Raw genomic sequence first — 15408 nt, 5'->3', positions numbered from 1 at the left:
TGCTCTAGCCTTGGTTCTTGAGCTCAGCAAAGAAGGAACTCAGAGCTAAATTCTTAAGCAAGAGTTTAATAGTAGTTTGAGGGAAAGCACACTCCCAAGATAGCAGGGCAGTCTCCAGGGGTGGCAGCTGCACCATGACTTGGGGTTGTTTTGTCTTTTCTTTTTATGTTTGAGTAGGTTATGGGTCATAGCTAAAGCGGTTCCTGACTAATATTGAAGCCAGTCATCTAAGGGACTCCTCCTACTTGTCAGGAGGGGGAGTTTTTTACCTTAGATGGTCCTTGTCAGAACTGTCATAGCAGAGGGGCAGTGGGGGAGGGGCGGTGTCAAAACCACAATGTAAATGTATTATAATGAAGCTATAGTTTTCTGTAAGCAGTAGTTATAGGGAAGAATGCATGTGTGCTTTTCCCACCTGCTTGGACCTTGGTTTCTTCCATTTTTATCATTTGGAAAACACTTGTTCCTTGCTCATATCTAACAAACTGCCTACTTTATCACTTAGGCTCTTCCTTTTTTTTTTTTTGGTCTCTGTATATTTCCTTGTGCCAGTACTACCTTTTCTTAATTCATGTCACTGTATAATCAGTCTTAATATCTAGTAATATTCAGCTTTATTCTTCTAAGTTAGCTTGACTATTCTGTTTAGTCAAGTTATTCTGTTTTTATAAATTTAATTCATGGATTTTTTGGCTAACTGAAAATAGTCTTTAATTTTATAAAATTAATTAATTTTTCATCTTTCAAAATAGTACATGTTGAATAAAAACAATGGAAAAAATTTTAAAGGTTTTATTTATTTATTCATGAGAGACACAGAAAGAGAGGCAAAGACAAAAGCAGAGGGAGAAGGAGGCTTCCTGTGGGCAGCTCTCTGTGGGACTCGATCTTGGGAATCAGGATCATGACCTGAGCTGAAGGCAGATGCTCAACCACTGAATCACCCAGGCATCCCTAAAAACAATGGAAATTTTAATAGAATTATCAAATATTTAAAATTGTGACTAGTGTTATGCAAGTAATAGACTTAAAAATTAGATAGTAACATGACTCTCAGCAAACATCTGAGTCTTCACATGCATTTGATTTCTTCCTTTTTTTATGACATTTTAAGTTTAAGAAATTATAAATGCTATATTAAAATCTCTTGGAAATAAACTTATAAATAAAAAGAGTACTCCTGTTTTTCATTACTCACTCTCCACCTCTTCACTCACACTTAGAATACTCCTTAGCACTTCTGACACTAGATAGGTAGGGACTCCCCCAACCCCAGCAATTCTGTGACACCAACTTGATGTCCTACAATTGTTACTTATGCTGCTAGTTGACTGGCTATAAATCAGAGGTACCTACAATCCTGTATTGGGTTTAACTAATTTGTTAGAACAGCTCACAAAACTCAGGAAAACATTTTATTTAACTAGGTTGCAAATTTAATTATAAATGGATATAATTCAGGAACAGCAAGATAAAAGGAATGCATTGGACAAGATATGCAGGAAGGGGCATTGCTTCTTCTGGGTGTACCACATTCCCAGAACCTCTGTGCAGGGAAACCTGGAAGCTCTCTGAACCCCACCATTTTAGGATTTTGTAGAGGTTTCATTGCATAGTCATGATGGATTAAATTATTGACCATTGATGATTAATTCAATCTTCACTCACTCTCCCCTCCTGGAGAGGTCAGGGATTAGAGCTAAAAGTTACAACCTTCTAATCATATGGTTGCTTCCCTTGGCAAACAGTTCCCAGCCTTAGAGGCTGTCCAAAAGTCTTATCATTAATGTAAACTCAGCCTAGTAGAAAGGGTCTTGCTATGAATGATAAAAGACACTCATTTCAGCTTCTTGCTCTGGAGCAATTTCAGAAACTGGGGACAAAACTAAACATTCTAACAAAGGAGGACCCTAAGGCTCTTACATAGGAATTTTTCAGGGTTTTAGGAGCTATGTGCTAGGAACAGTGGACAAAGACCAAATATGTATTTCTTTTTATGAATAAAAAATTCAAAGATAAATAATGTTGGGGTTATTGTACTATAAAATACTGGATGGGCAACTTTAAATCATTGTCAGTGTTAAAAATTGCTGAGAAAAAAATTGCTGAGATTTTGAATTCAGACTTATCACATAATATTTTCCAGGAAAAGTTAATTCTAACACATATGGAATTTGTCTGCTTCTCATTGTCTTCACCTTTACCTTCCATTTAGCTTTACCTGGACCCTGGTAAACACATTAGGTGGTCTAATTTCCTCTTGCCTCCCCTTTGCAGGTAAAGAAGCAGGAATCTGGAAAAGTTCAGTGACTTTTCCAAGGTCATACAGCTGAGGTCAGAATGGGAAACTAACAACCTTCCAGGCCTGCCTGGCTCCTTAGCTATTGCTCTTTCCACTGCGCCCTGCTGCTTCCAGGTTACATGGCTAAGGCCAACACGGATTGGAGATGCTGTTACTCCAATTAATACCCAATCTGTCCATAAGGAGATTTATTTATAATTTTCTCTTTTTAAAAGGATTTTATTTATTTATTCATGAGAAACACACACACACACACACACAGAAGTAGAGATAGGCAGAGAGAGGAGCAGACTCCATGCAGGGAGCCTGATGTGGGACTTGATCCTGGGACTCCAGGATCACACCCTGAGGTTAAGGCAGACACTCAACTGTTGAGCCACCCAGGCATCCCTATAATTTTCTTTCTTTGTGTTTTCCTTCTGAGGAAAAGCTCATAATCAAGTATATAAAAGCTTTGTGATACAAAGTATTTCTATTTATTTTTTTTCTACTGTTTAACATAGCTTTAAATAAAGTGATTATTTTGTGAAAGTTTAGTAAAACTTAGCTTAGGCCTAGTGACTTTTATCATCTATTTATTGCTAATTCATTTGCATGAAAATGCTCAAAATGTTCACAAAGAATTTTTTAAAACCTATACTTTTTTTCTGTGTTTTTATATTTTGTTTTGTCTAATTTCTTTTCTTGGAAAAGTCTATTTTCCACAAAACAGTAAAGACTTTTTTTTTTTAATTTATTTATGATAGTTACACAGAGAGAGAGAGAGGCAGAGACACAGGCAGAGGGAGAAGCAGGCTCCATGCACCGGGAGCCCTACGTGGGATTCGATCCCGGGTCTCCAGGATCACGCCCTGGGCCAAAGGCAGGCGCCAAACCGCTGCGCCACCCAGGGATCCCAACAGTAAGACTTTTAAAAATCGTGGTCAGATCATGTCAAGCCTTGTTCAAAGATCTCTATAATAATCTTCCTGATTCACTTAAGACCTGAATCCAAATACTTACATGGTCTGTGATGGGGCTGAGGATAATACTACCCTAAAATATAACCCCTTGACATATTGAATATCTTAAACTGAAGAAATTTGAGAAAATGGTAGAAGCAAGGAGCTCACTCTTGACTTCACTTCCTTAACTCTTCTTTCCTGACACAAGTCACAAAATTCTCATGTGAGAGGAGCTCTCCCTATAACTAGGGGGAGGGAAGATATTTTTATCACCAGAGACAGGGAATATGGGGATGAGAAATCTGTACAAACAAACCTTGCTAACCTAGTCCTTATCTTCCCAGACACTTCACCATTTGTTATCCCTAGCCAAGCCCCTTTGCTTTGTCAATTCCTCATAAATGTATTATTTGCCTACAAGGTATAAAAGCATCCTGCTCAGGCACTTCCTTGGGTCTTTATTCTCTTAAGAAGGCTTCCATCTGGGGATCCCTGGGTGGCTCAGCGGTTTGGTGCCTGCCTTTGGCCGGGGCGCAATTCTGGAGTCCCAGGATCAGGTTCTGCGTCGGGCTCCCGGGATTTACTCTGCTTCTCCCTGCTCCTGTCTCTCTCTCTCTCTCTCTCTCTCTCTCACTGAGTCTATCATAAATAAAGACATCTTTAAAAATTAAAAAAAAAAAAGGAGGCTCCCATATACATGTAAACATTCAATGAAATTGGTTTGCTTTTCTCTTGGTAATCTATCTTCCTTAGGTTACTTTTCTGACCCAGCCAGGGACCCTAAGAGAAGTGAGGAAAACTTTTTCCCTTCCTACAACTAGAGAATGCCTCTTTCTGGTATTTTAAAACAGTATCTTCCTGCTTTTTCCTGGGTCACCATGTGCTTCCACATCAGTCTTCTTATCCTTCTGTAAGTATGTGAAGCGTGCTCCCACCTCAAGTCCTCCATATTTGCGGTTTCCTCTTTTTGAAATGTTTTCTCTGAGATATTTATTTGTACCACTTGCTCTTTGATTTATACCTCCTCTCTGATGTCACTGATGCAGAGGACATCCTCACTCAATCTAAAATAGCACTAGTTTCTTCCGGAGTTCCTAATGCTTTCTTGTATACTATCCATTCACTTTTTAAAACTGTAATTGTCTTTCTTGCCAATTTAAATATAAGCATGTGAGGATAGGACAATACTGTCCCCTGACGTTTAGAATAGAGCCTGGCAGAGAAAAGTGTCTAACATAAACATTTGTCAACTACATGATTAGATCATGCATCCTAACTTTTTAGAGGTTTCTAACTCTGAAAATGCAGATGCACATACCTATTGTTTGACTTTCTGTGAAACTTTATTTCCTAAAGACCTGTAAAAATCATGGATGTTCTGAGCTCTAAACTTCATTAAATTACCTCCTCCATTGAAACTAATAATCATCTCTGGGTGAACATTATATGAAAAAAATCAGCATATCTCATTAATTCAGTATAAATGTACTAAGTTCAAACATATAAGTTATTGAAGATTCAAATTCATCTAGGCATTATCCACTTTCTAGGAGCTATTACTCAAGTGGAGGAGACAGATGTTAAAAAGAAAAGTACAAGCCCCAAATGGCATCACTTCGGCCAAATCACCAACCAGAACTTAATATCTAACTGGATTGTAGTTTCAATGTCCCCCAGAAATGTAAGTTTTTACCAATTAGCCAGGAATTTTCTGATAAGCACCCATGAGGTAATCTGTCATATACCCCTTTCCATCCCCAAAGGAAGATGAGGTAATCCTCATGATAAAACATTCCATTTTGTCCAACTCCTTGGAGCTTCTCTCTAATTGCTACATGGGAGGCTGCCCAATTCATGAATCATTTAATAAAGCCAATTAGATCTTCAAATTACTCAGTTGAATTTTGTTTTTTAATACAGACAAATCAACTAGTAAATGTATAAAATAATGAAATAAGAGGATAACACATAGTTTTGAATGAATATATCCAAACACGGTAGGAGAGGCTCCTCATCTAGAATTGTAGGTCAGAATGGATTCTCAAGGAAAATGATGACTACATTGATTACTAAAAGAACTCAAGATTATTTTTCACTGCAATACTATTTTCTAATTTCTCAATTTCTAGCCAATTAAGGTACATTTAGGTTTGCATTCTATTTTCTAAGCTATTGCTAAAAATATTATAGATGATATCAGGTGAAGAATGGCAGAACTGGTAAACTCCTCTAAATCAATACTGAATTACGAATTGTTAATCATTGTGTTTATGTTCCTGACCAGCAGAATACCTACACAACAATAACATAATCTAAACCATTCAGTGCTGTCAATGAAAAAAAAAAAAGTCATTTGAAAGAGAAAGAATTGCCTTCCTGGAGACAAGATGAATCATATTTGCTTTTTCTTGCTATCGACGAAGCCTATCATGTTGTCACAGAAGGAAATTTGTTTGACAAGCATGTGTCTTACTTGTGATTTCTTTTAAAAGCAAGAACATTTTCTAAGATGCATTCAATGAGTTTTAATAAGAATTCTTGTTATCTTCAAAACCTGAGAAATTTAAATGTACATGAAATATCAAAAATGCGATCATAAACCATGTGTTTTCAACTTCAGTCACTACTTTGACCTGAATAAAACTGACAGGATAATAATATAAATGAAAGAAAACAAATTCAGAATAAAGATTCAAGGACATATTTCAATGTAGAGAACTGTAAGCTTAAGGTTTGGCATAAATAGTATCATTCTCATTGAAGAAATGAGAAAAATCAGCGTTGAATGTTCTATAAATTCTTCACAAGAGTAAAGGAGTATTGAAATAGAAAAGGAAGAGAGTATGGAGAGAAAACAGAAGTTTTGTGTGTGTGTGTGTGTGTGTGTGTGTGTGTGTGTGTGTGAAACTTTATTATTTCTCCATTCAGAATAATAATAAAACAAGCCTGAATAAAAGTGAGGATATTGAAATTTTTCTAATTAATGAAATACAACAAGATAATTGAGACAGGGAGCAAGAATTCCTGTCCCATTCAAGAGGTCTTCATGATGTGGGAAATGAAGGCAGAAGAAAAATTAAATATCCTTACTTCTTACAGTCTGCTGACAAGTCCTTGAGACAGGCAGAGTGACATTCCTCTAGGAACTCAGCTGCCCTAATGTTAATACTATGCTAAGGGCAAGAGGCAATCTTAGTCCTAGCCCCATTCCCAGGTCACTGAGTCTACATATAAGAATTCCTTTGGCAACTTCCTTTATCTCTACCTCCCAAGATATGTATTGGCAATCATCCCCCAAGCATATAACATACAAGTGAAGGGTCTCATGACTAAGGTTTCATTAAACAGTAATAAATGACCTTTTCCTAAAAATAACCAGCTGCCTCAGGATCCTGGAAACCTTGCTTCCAAAATTCCTTAGAGACTTATGCTATCCCTAACTCACTCCCAGCTTGAAAGTATATAATCAGTCATCTGTAAAGTCTCAACCCCAATGCAGCTCTTTCTGCTCACGGGTCCTATCCCTGTGCTTTAATAAAACCACCTTTTTGCACCAGAGGTGTCTCAAGAATTCTTACTTGGCCCATCAGCTCTGAACCCCAACATTTTCATACATCAATTCTAACTTGACAAAGAATGAACTTGAATGAGACAGATTAAAAGGGGAAAATAAAACTTAATAGTATATGTATGTAGAATCCACATAGACATAGAAATTCCAAAGACAGTCAGGCAAAAGGAAATGTGTATGTCATTCTGAACTAAGTAGGAGTAGGGGTCTGGGATATCGGAGGAAAAAAGTGTACTTTACAGGATGATAAGAAGAGCAGATGTTTGAAAATTAGATATTTGTCCTACCATAAAGATGGGCCATTCATATAAAACTTATCCCTGCTAATAACCCTTATTCTGGGAAAGACCCCCAATTTAGTTTACTCTATGTAAAAAAGAGGGACAGAAATTTCTCTTGAGCTCTTAGGGTCTGGACTGCCTTCATCTTGGAATAATCTTCATGTTAAGATTTTGAGGTGACCTGCCCTTGGCCCCTACAAGACATACTTCAGATTTTTTGTAGCCAAAAATTATATGCTCTCATAGACTAAATTAACATTTAGAAGTTCCTAAGCAGCTAGTTTTTATTTTATGTTGTGTAGACAGTAAAAGAGACACATTTATTTTCTTTTAATCCAATAAAAATGTCCTGAGATGGAAAGGTATGGTCCTAAATAACTCGTAAAATCTGTTTTGACTGGAAAGAGTTTAAATTTAAATTTAATAGAAAACTCATTTTAAGAGTTACAGTGTAAATCTAGACAGATTCTTAACTCACAGTGTGGTATTCCTTAACTTGATCTTGTAGAAGATTATTTCCTCCTTACCTTTCTGAATCCTTGGCTGAGACCTCCTATAATAAAAGATTAACAAGGAAAAACAAACAAATTAATGATACAAGTACTCTTTATGTATACGTGAAAGATACTCCAAAAATATTGGATAAATTCTCTGAGAAGACCCAAGCCACATACAAGCTTAAACTCAAAGTCTACAAAAAGATGTGTGTATTGGAGGTGAAGCTGGGGGTGGAGGGGGAGGTCATAATCAACAGGAAGGTGAGAGGAGGAAATGTTTGGTAAACAAAAATTACCCTACCTTCCAGATAGATCTTTCAAGTAAAAATGTTATCTATTAAATAACTTAGGACTCTTTTAAAATGAAATTCCCTTTATAAATGTAAATTTGTCTTAGGAAAGGGTAACTGCTACTTTTTTTTTTTTTCCCTTTTTTAAGTAGGTTCAACACCCAGTGAGGTACAAACTCAGGATCCTGAGATCAAAAATCACATGCTCCACTGACGGAGCCGGTCAGGCATCCCATTTCTCTAAAGAGATTGTCTTGCATTTGCAGCTTCTCAAAGAGGCATATTTTGAGGTGGCATATTTTGTTACACAGCAACTGTTACTTTGACTTGATTCACTTCCTTTCTTCTTTTGAAGATGTCTCCGTTATCAGCCATCTTTCCATTCAAATGTCAAACATCTTTTCTACATCAGCTTCATCCCCTAGGTCTACACAAAAAAGTGAATCAGCAAAACAAATCAAATAAAAATCAAACACAATGAATATACTTACTTAACTCCAAATCTCTCCCTTTCCCATTCACTTCTCAATGGCTACAATGTTACAAAGGGTTGATTTTACCAAATATCTTAGTTGCATTTTTAACATTCTACATCCCCTGTTTCATCAAGGACAAACTCTTCTGGTGCTAATTCTCACCTGGATGGCAGTTTCTCTTCTAAAGTCTGTTTGGACATCTTTCTTCCCAGTCCCTAAGTCACTGACTTGCTGTGACCATGATACCCCATCTTCCTTGAAGAACTCCTCTTCCCTCACTATTCCATGGACTACTTACATCTCATCGGTATCAAAATGTTTTGTCTAATTCATATTGCTCCTTGATGGTAAGTTAATATAATCATCTGAGGAATATTTTAAATTTCATTCAGTAGTGTTGTCACATACTCAACTACCCAGAAACTTGAATGATAGTCTTACATTCCCTCTTACACTTAAACTTGTTAAAAACAAGACAAAAGCCCCAAATAGAGTTGCTTATGCTAAGACTTGATTTAATTACAGTTTAGGGGATCCCTGGGTGGCGCAGTGGTTTAGCGCCTGCCTTTGGCCCAGGGCGCGATCCTGGAGACCCGGGATCGAATCCCACGTCAGGCTCCCGGTGCATGGAGCCTGCTTCTCCCTCTGCCTGTGTCTCTGCCTCTCTCTCTCTCTGTGACTATCATAAATAAATTAAAAAAATAATAATAATTACAGTTTAGGCTCTCCCAAAAATAGAACCTTAAGCCAGTCAATCAGGAGTTGTCTGATCAGCGCTAGTTATGTAAACTGCCTGATATACCTCGGCTATCTCTTAAAAAAAAAAGGAACCCTGCAATAACCAACCTGAGTTTTTGGCAATATGACTTCCTTGTTCTCACTCCCTTCTGCCTGTGTTTCATTTTGTACAACTCCATGGAACTCCTTTCTATCTGCTAGATTGGATGCTACCAATCTGATTTTTGCTCAAGTAAACTCTAACATTTTTAATATACCTCAGTTTATCTTTTAACACTCTTCAATGCATCCACTAGTTTCCTATTCCTTGTATATCTTAAAACTGAAAATTCTCCTCATTGCTTCTAATTTACCATAACATAGTCATGGTCTCTGTTCTGAACTTCCAAAACGTCCCTTTGATAACCAGGGACAAGTTGCACTGCTAAAGACAATAGTTTACTGACCAGTACACTATTTCAAAATTTACAAAGTTTAGTCTTTAAAAATCAGACATATTTAAGATCCAGACTTCTATTTTATCTTAAATAATTGGATATAATGGTAATCATTGTCTGATTTATTTGTTAGTTGTACAATTAAGCTGCTGTAAAAAAGAGATAGGATCTGGAAAATAAAGTAACTTAAATATGTTAATGTTTTCTTAAGTAATTGTATATTTTAAAAGTGACAAAATATGGTAAAAAAAAATACAAGAGAAGGATAGACATTTTTTCAAGTTTATATTGGAAATGTGAGATTAAAATTCTCATGATAGGGACTCCTGGATGGCTCAGTGGTTAAGCATCTACCTTCAGCTCAGGGCGTGACCCTGGGGTCCTGGGATCAAGTCCCACATCGGGGTCCCTGCATAGAGCCTGCTCTTCCCTCTGCCTATGTCTCTGCCTTTCTTTTTCTCTGTGTCTCTCATGAGTAAATAAATAAAATCTTTAAAAAAAATTCTCAGGATAAAAACATTTTCCTTCAAATCATATAATATTAAAAAATTCAAATCCTCCTCCAAATATGCACAGTGGCATAATAGTTGCTGGATTAATTAATTATATTAGTTTAATTAATTAATTATAAATTAAATATAATTAATTAATCTTCCCTAATCTTAAGTGTACCAGTGTTTATTTTCTTTGTTACCTATTAGAAGGACACTGGTTGCTTTAAGGTTTTCAAAGATAAAATTCATGTAAGAAATATTCTTGAACTTTAGGTAAAAATAAGTTTTCTTTTTTTAATGTTTTCTTATTGTTTTTAACACATCTGTAGGCAATTATCTTCAGTTCAGATGTACTGTATCTGAAGATAATTTTGTTTCTTATTTTTTATATTTATATTTTCTCTTTTATTAGCTAATTCCTTCATATATACTAAATTATTGTGGACTTTCATAATTTGTTCAGGACTTTAAAGTGTATACTTTTACCTTTGTGTATTAACCAATCATGTTAAGGGCACACCACATATGTATTTTGATCTTGAATTTCATTCAATGTTTATTTGGCAACTCTTAAGATTAAATAATATTTCTTTTCTAAATTTACTTTTTTGCTTTATTAGAAATGAGCACATGGGAGGATTCCTGGGTGGCTCAGTGGTTTAGTGCTTGCCTTTGGCACAGGGTGTGATCCTGGAGTCCCAGGATCAAGTCCCATGTCAGGCTCCTTGCATGGAGCCTGCTTCTCCTTCTGCCTGTGTCTCTGCCTCTCTCTCACTCTCTCTCTCTCTCTCTCTGTGTGTGTGTGTCTCTCATGACTAAATAAATAAAATCTTAAAAAAAAAGAACAGAAAAGAAAAAAAAAGAGCACATGGATGCAGGATGATAGCCTGATAAGGTAGCACTGAAAAAAAAAAATATATATATATATATTTGCCTTGATTTTTATAAGTGAAATGGCCAACGTTTGACAAGCATTTGAAACAGTTAATAGTGGATAGTGTTTTATAAGTGCTTTAACTATTTTTTAAATGTGTGAGTTGTGTTCATCCTTGATTTCTTGATTTAAACACTAAAAATGTCATTTCTTTTCTCAATTCCTACACAACAAAAAAGTAGCCTACTTCCTCTTATACCCAATCTCATACCCCATCCTATTTTTCTGAATTTTTCAATGAGCGTTGGTAGCAATTTAAGTTTTATATTTTTTCCAGGATAATTTTATAACTTGAGTAATATGTACATACCATCATGTCTTGTTTTATCCAACTTAGATATAATATATTGACCCTTTACAAATAAAGATGAGAAAATTAACATCTTCAATTTTTCACATTTTCTTTGCATCACAGACACAAGCACACATACACTATACTGATATTTTACAATCTCAGTATTTATTATATTCATTCATCTCTAGGTTATCAGTATTTTTAATTCATTATCTATATTTAGATGGATCAATATTCATTATTATTCTTTTCACCAAAGAACTTATTTTATATCTTAATTGGCTAAAATCAATTATATCAATGCCAAATAAAATTTTTCTCTGAATCTAGAAGTAAACAGGACTACAATATGATTCCTTTAAGCAAAGAAAATGTTGGTAATTTTAAATTAAGATTTTAGGCTTTGTCAATTGATTCTTCGGTAAAAATAATACTATAAATAATAATGTGTGAATATAGGTTCTTTACTATGTCAGATGATAGCAGCTAAAGATAATTGCCCTAAATTTGTGCTCAAAACTACTCATTTTCAGGAGTCTGTGACTTATAAAAATTCATATAAAAATTTCAAACTTCTTGTAATAATTTCAAACATAAGTTATTCCTTTTATACTTCATCATATTATGATACCAGTTGTATTCTCATGTGTGATTCATTATGTGTTGACATTGTGACAATAAACAAAAATTTAAAAATAAGAGATTTAATTCCCCTGGTGGAAAATAAAGAACTTGACATCTCTCCTTTTCCTTTTTCTTCAGAAAAAAAAAAAAAAAAAAAAGCATAATATAAACCCTCTGAAACCTAGATAGGCCCTTTGGCAACTTTATGACTCAAGAATGTCTTTTTCAATGATTATGTTGCCACCTCTGAAATGAAAACTCAAGTAACATAGTATTTCTGTCTGCTAGTTTCTACCAGAAGAGTCTAGAAATTTTGGTGGATACTTTGCTCCAAGCTGCAAGACTGCCTCCTGTCATAAAGATATGAGAAGTTTGTTTCTTCTGCAGATAAAGCCAATTTAGCAAACACAAATAGTCATGCCAATGAATCTAGGATGAATATGTGTGACAACTGGTGCTATCAAGTCCTTCTACGTAAGGACTAGTAATTGTTCATTTTGAAAACATGTATGTAATGGTTGTATCTGCTTGGCTACACCAAATCGTGAGAATTTTTTCCATCTTTCTGTTCTCTTAGCATATTGCCTGCAACATGTATCATATTCTGTTTACTGTTTACCCAATAAAAAGTGTTTTCTTTCTCTACTGCCTTTGTGAGTAGGTAGGTTTTTCTGGGCTGGGGGAAGGTTTTATTTTTAATTGTCCTTCCCCAACAATCACAGTTTTATATATTTTAAGTAGATCAAATACTAACTACAAATTATGAATTGTAAATATCTTATTTTCAACATCTGTGAGAAATGTGAATTTTGCTAGAATTTTTATTATAGGACAGCCCTGGTGGCCTAGCGGTTCAGTGTCACCTTCAGCCCAGGTGTGATCCTGGAGGGTGTGATCCTGGAGTCCCAGGATCGAGCCCCACTTCAGGCTCCCTGCATGGAACCTACTTCTCCCTCTGCTTGTGTCTCTGCCTCTCTCTCTCTCTTTCTCTCTCTCTCTCTGTGTGTCTCCCATGAATAAATAAATAAAGTCTTAAAAAAAAGAATTTTATTATAGTACTTACTATAAAATTGTCTAATTTATTTACTGATGAAAGTATCATTTGTCCACATATTCATAGGTTAATTCAAAATAACTAAAAACAAGAAGCAATTCCTTATCATATGCAAAGCTCTTTGGCTCCTGGTGTCTCTGTGAGGGGGTAAGATAAACAAAGCACAGAACCTACCATAAAATAACTCATAATCTCCTGAGAGATTTATTCTCTCCTAAGGCAGGGAAGTCATTAAATATATTAAGATAGAGTGAAATAAGCACTATTACTCTGCCTACTTTATAAAAGTCCAAAAGTGATAACTCTTTTGGCTCAAAATAATCTTTGATAATGGTTATTTTACTCGTGAAAATATGATATTCATTATAAATGAGATATAAAAACTAATACTGAAGGTAAATAGCCATATATGATAGATGACTATTTCATATTAAAAAAATATTACTGCCTTTCAGGGAATTTCAGTAAAGCACATGAGATCTCCAGTTGATACTGAGATGTAGGATCACTAAGAACCACATTGGTGCAATACTGGATAGCACACTCTTCAGTAAAATACTATACTACTGGTTTGAATGAGAGCAAACTTCTTGTCAAGCTTTGGTTATAACAATATTCTTCTGAAAATTTATTTTTTTAAAATTTTTTTAAGGATTTTATTTATTTATTCATAGAGACACAGAGACAGAGAGAAGCAGAGATACAGGCAGGGGGAGAAGCAGGCTCCACGCAGGGAGCCTGATATGGAATTCAATCCCAGGACCCCGGGATCGGGCCCTGAACCAAAAGCAGATGCCCAACCGCTGAGCTACCTAGGCATCCCCTCTTCTGAAAATGTAAATACACTTCTAAAATTTAAAGTGTAAAAAGTGTTTTATTATGGAAGGATAAAATAAGATAAATGAATGCATAGATTCTTACAATTTACAATCACAAAAGAATAAACTACTTGTATTTATTTAAAAATTATATATTCTAACATTTCTTAGTATACTGTGGATACTTATAAAAGCTAAGTTGTAAACACAGAAGGGACTGGGAAAAAAATGCTTATTGAAATGATTTAATTAACAAGATATAACAGGGTTTGAAAAAATTCTATATTATGAGATTATTTTATTTTTAAGTAGTCTCCATACCTGATGTGGGGCTTGAATTTACAACCCCAAGATCAAGAGTCACACACTCTATTGACTGAGCCAGCCCTGTGCCCCCATATTAGGAGACTTTAAAAAATAGAAAAAAAAATATGAATCTTATACAATGATGTTTTTGTAGTATATTTTCTAAAAGAATAAAACAAGACAAAACAAAAAAAGTAAACTATAACCCATAAAGTAAGAATAGGTAGCAGTATGATTTCTTTTCATCACTGCAAAGAATTTGGAGAATAATACTGTCAAATTAAACTATCATATTAAGTACTAGACTGAAATGTCAGTTTCAGAGCATGCTAATTTTCTTATAGCTCAAGCAGTACATAAACTATAGAAATATAAAATTATTTTAAGAATGTGTACCTGTCATTTTTAAAATATGCATTTATTGACTAGCAATTTGCATCTTGTTGATTGCTCTTCCCCTGCAATCAGGATTCTAGAATCATAATCCTATCACTTTGTGTGTGATAAACTAAGATAGGGAATAGTAACAATACTTGAGAGAAAATTTTCTTATACTTTTATTAATTTGTATTATAATGTACTTATATTTGTTTAGGCTGCAATTATCAAGTTCTGAAATGAGTAACAAGTTTGAAGTTTATATTATATTAACCTGATGGTAGAGAATTACATAGAAATTAGGCATAGGTATGCACATAGTCTTTTCTTTGGAATAATAGTTTTTTTAATAATAAATTGGCTCTGTAGTAGTATGGGTATTTTTGTTGGGTTTTCCCATTACCACAATCAAAATAGAGACTTAGCAAAGATTTATTTGAAAGTAAGTTTATTTTGGAAGTAATATCCAAGAAAAGGAAAGAAGAACCAAGAAACAAATAGGTTTTTTTATTTATTTATTTAATCTGAATAAGTTTACACTGACTCATCTCAAAGCAGCCACACAATAGAAGCTCACAATAGAAGCACGTCAGAGGAGAGTTAAAGTATGATTCAGTGGGATTCAGCTGTATTATCTGCAAAATATATTTAAGATTATATTACTTTTTTGAAATTTCTTTAAAAGACAGTAAAAAAAAGCTTAAATTAAAATGTGAGATAAGGCATCAAATCACTTTACTCTAAAGGATAAATGAATATTATCAAAGCCTTTCCTAGGGACTAATTTTTAAGCAAGAGGAAACAGATACAAGAAAAAAAAAGAAACAGAGATGATTATGGTGAGGAGAATAAAGAAAAATAAAAGTTCTACTTAAAGATACTGATGTGTGTGTGTGGATGTGGGGGTAAGATAACCTCCCTTATTTATGTGGATGGTTCCACATATCACAACTATTTTTATTCTGCTGT

General features: G+C 34.8%; 1 long non-coding RNA gene across 1 annotated transcript in view; it reads right to left on the bottom strand.

Annotated features, from left to right (window-relative positions):
- Nucleotides 1-822: 822 nt before the first annotated feature.
- The window catches only part of LOC140597688 (uncharacterized), a 174639-nt gene continuing 160053 nt past the window's right edge, over nucleotides 823-15408 (bottom strand). Inside the window, exons 3-5 of the long non-coding RNA XR_011999535.1 lie at nucleotides 8207-8312; nucleotides 7626-7651; nucleotides 823-954 (exon numbers count right to left, since the gene is read on the bottom strand). This is a non-coding gene — a long non-coding RNA (uncharacterized lncRNA). The remainder of the gene's footprint in view (nucleotides 955-7625; nucleotides 7652-8206; nucleotides 8313-15408) is intronic.

This window comes from Vulpes vulpes, chromosome 1 (genome assembly GCF_048418805.1).
Source record: "Vulpes vulpes isolate BD-2025 chromosome 1, VulVul3, whole genome shotgun sequence".
In the NCBI taxonomy this organism is placed as follows: domain Eukaryota; kingdom Metazoa; phylum Chordata; class Mammalia; order Carnivora; family Canidae; genus Vulpes; species Vulpes vulpes.
The sequence above is the reverse complement of the archived record's forward strand: the minus strand, read 5'-3'. Positions and strand labels throughout refer to the sequence as shown.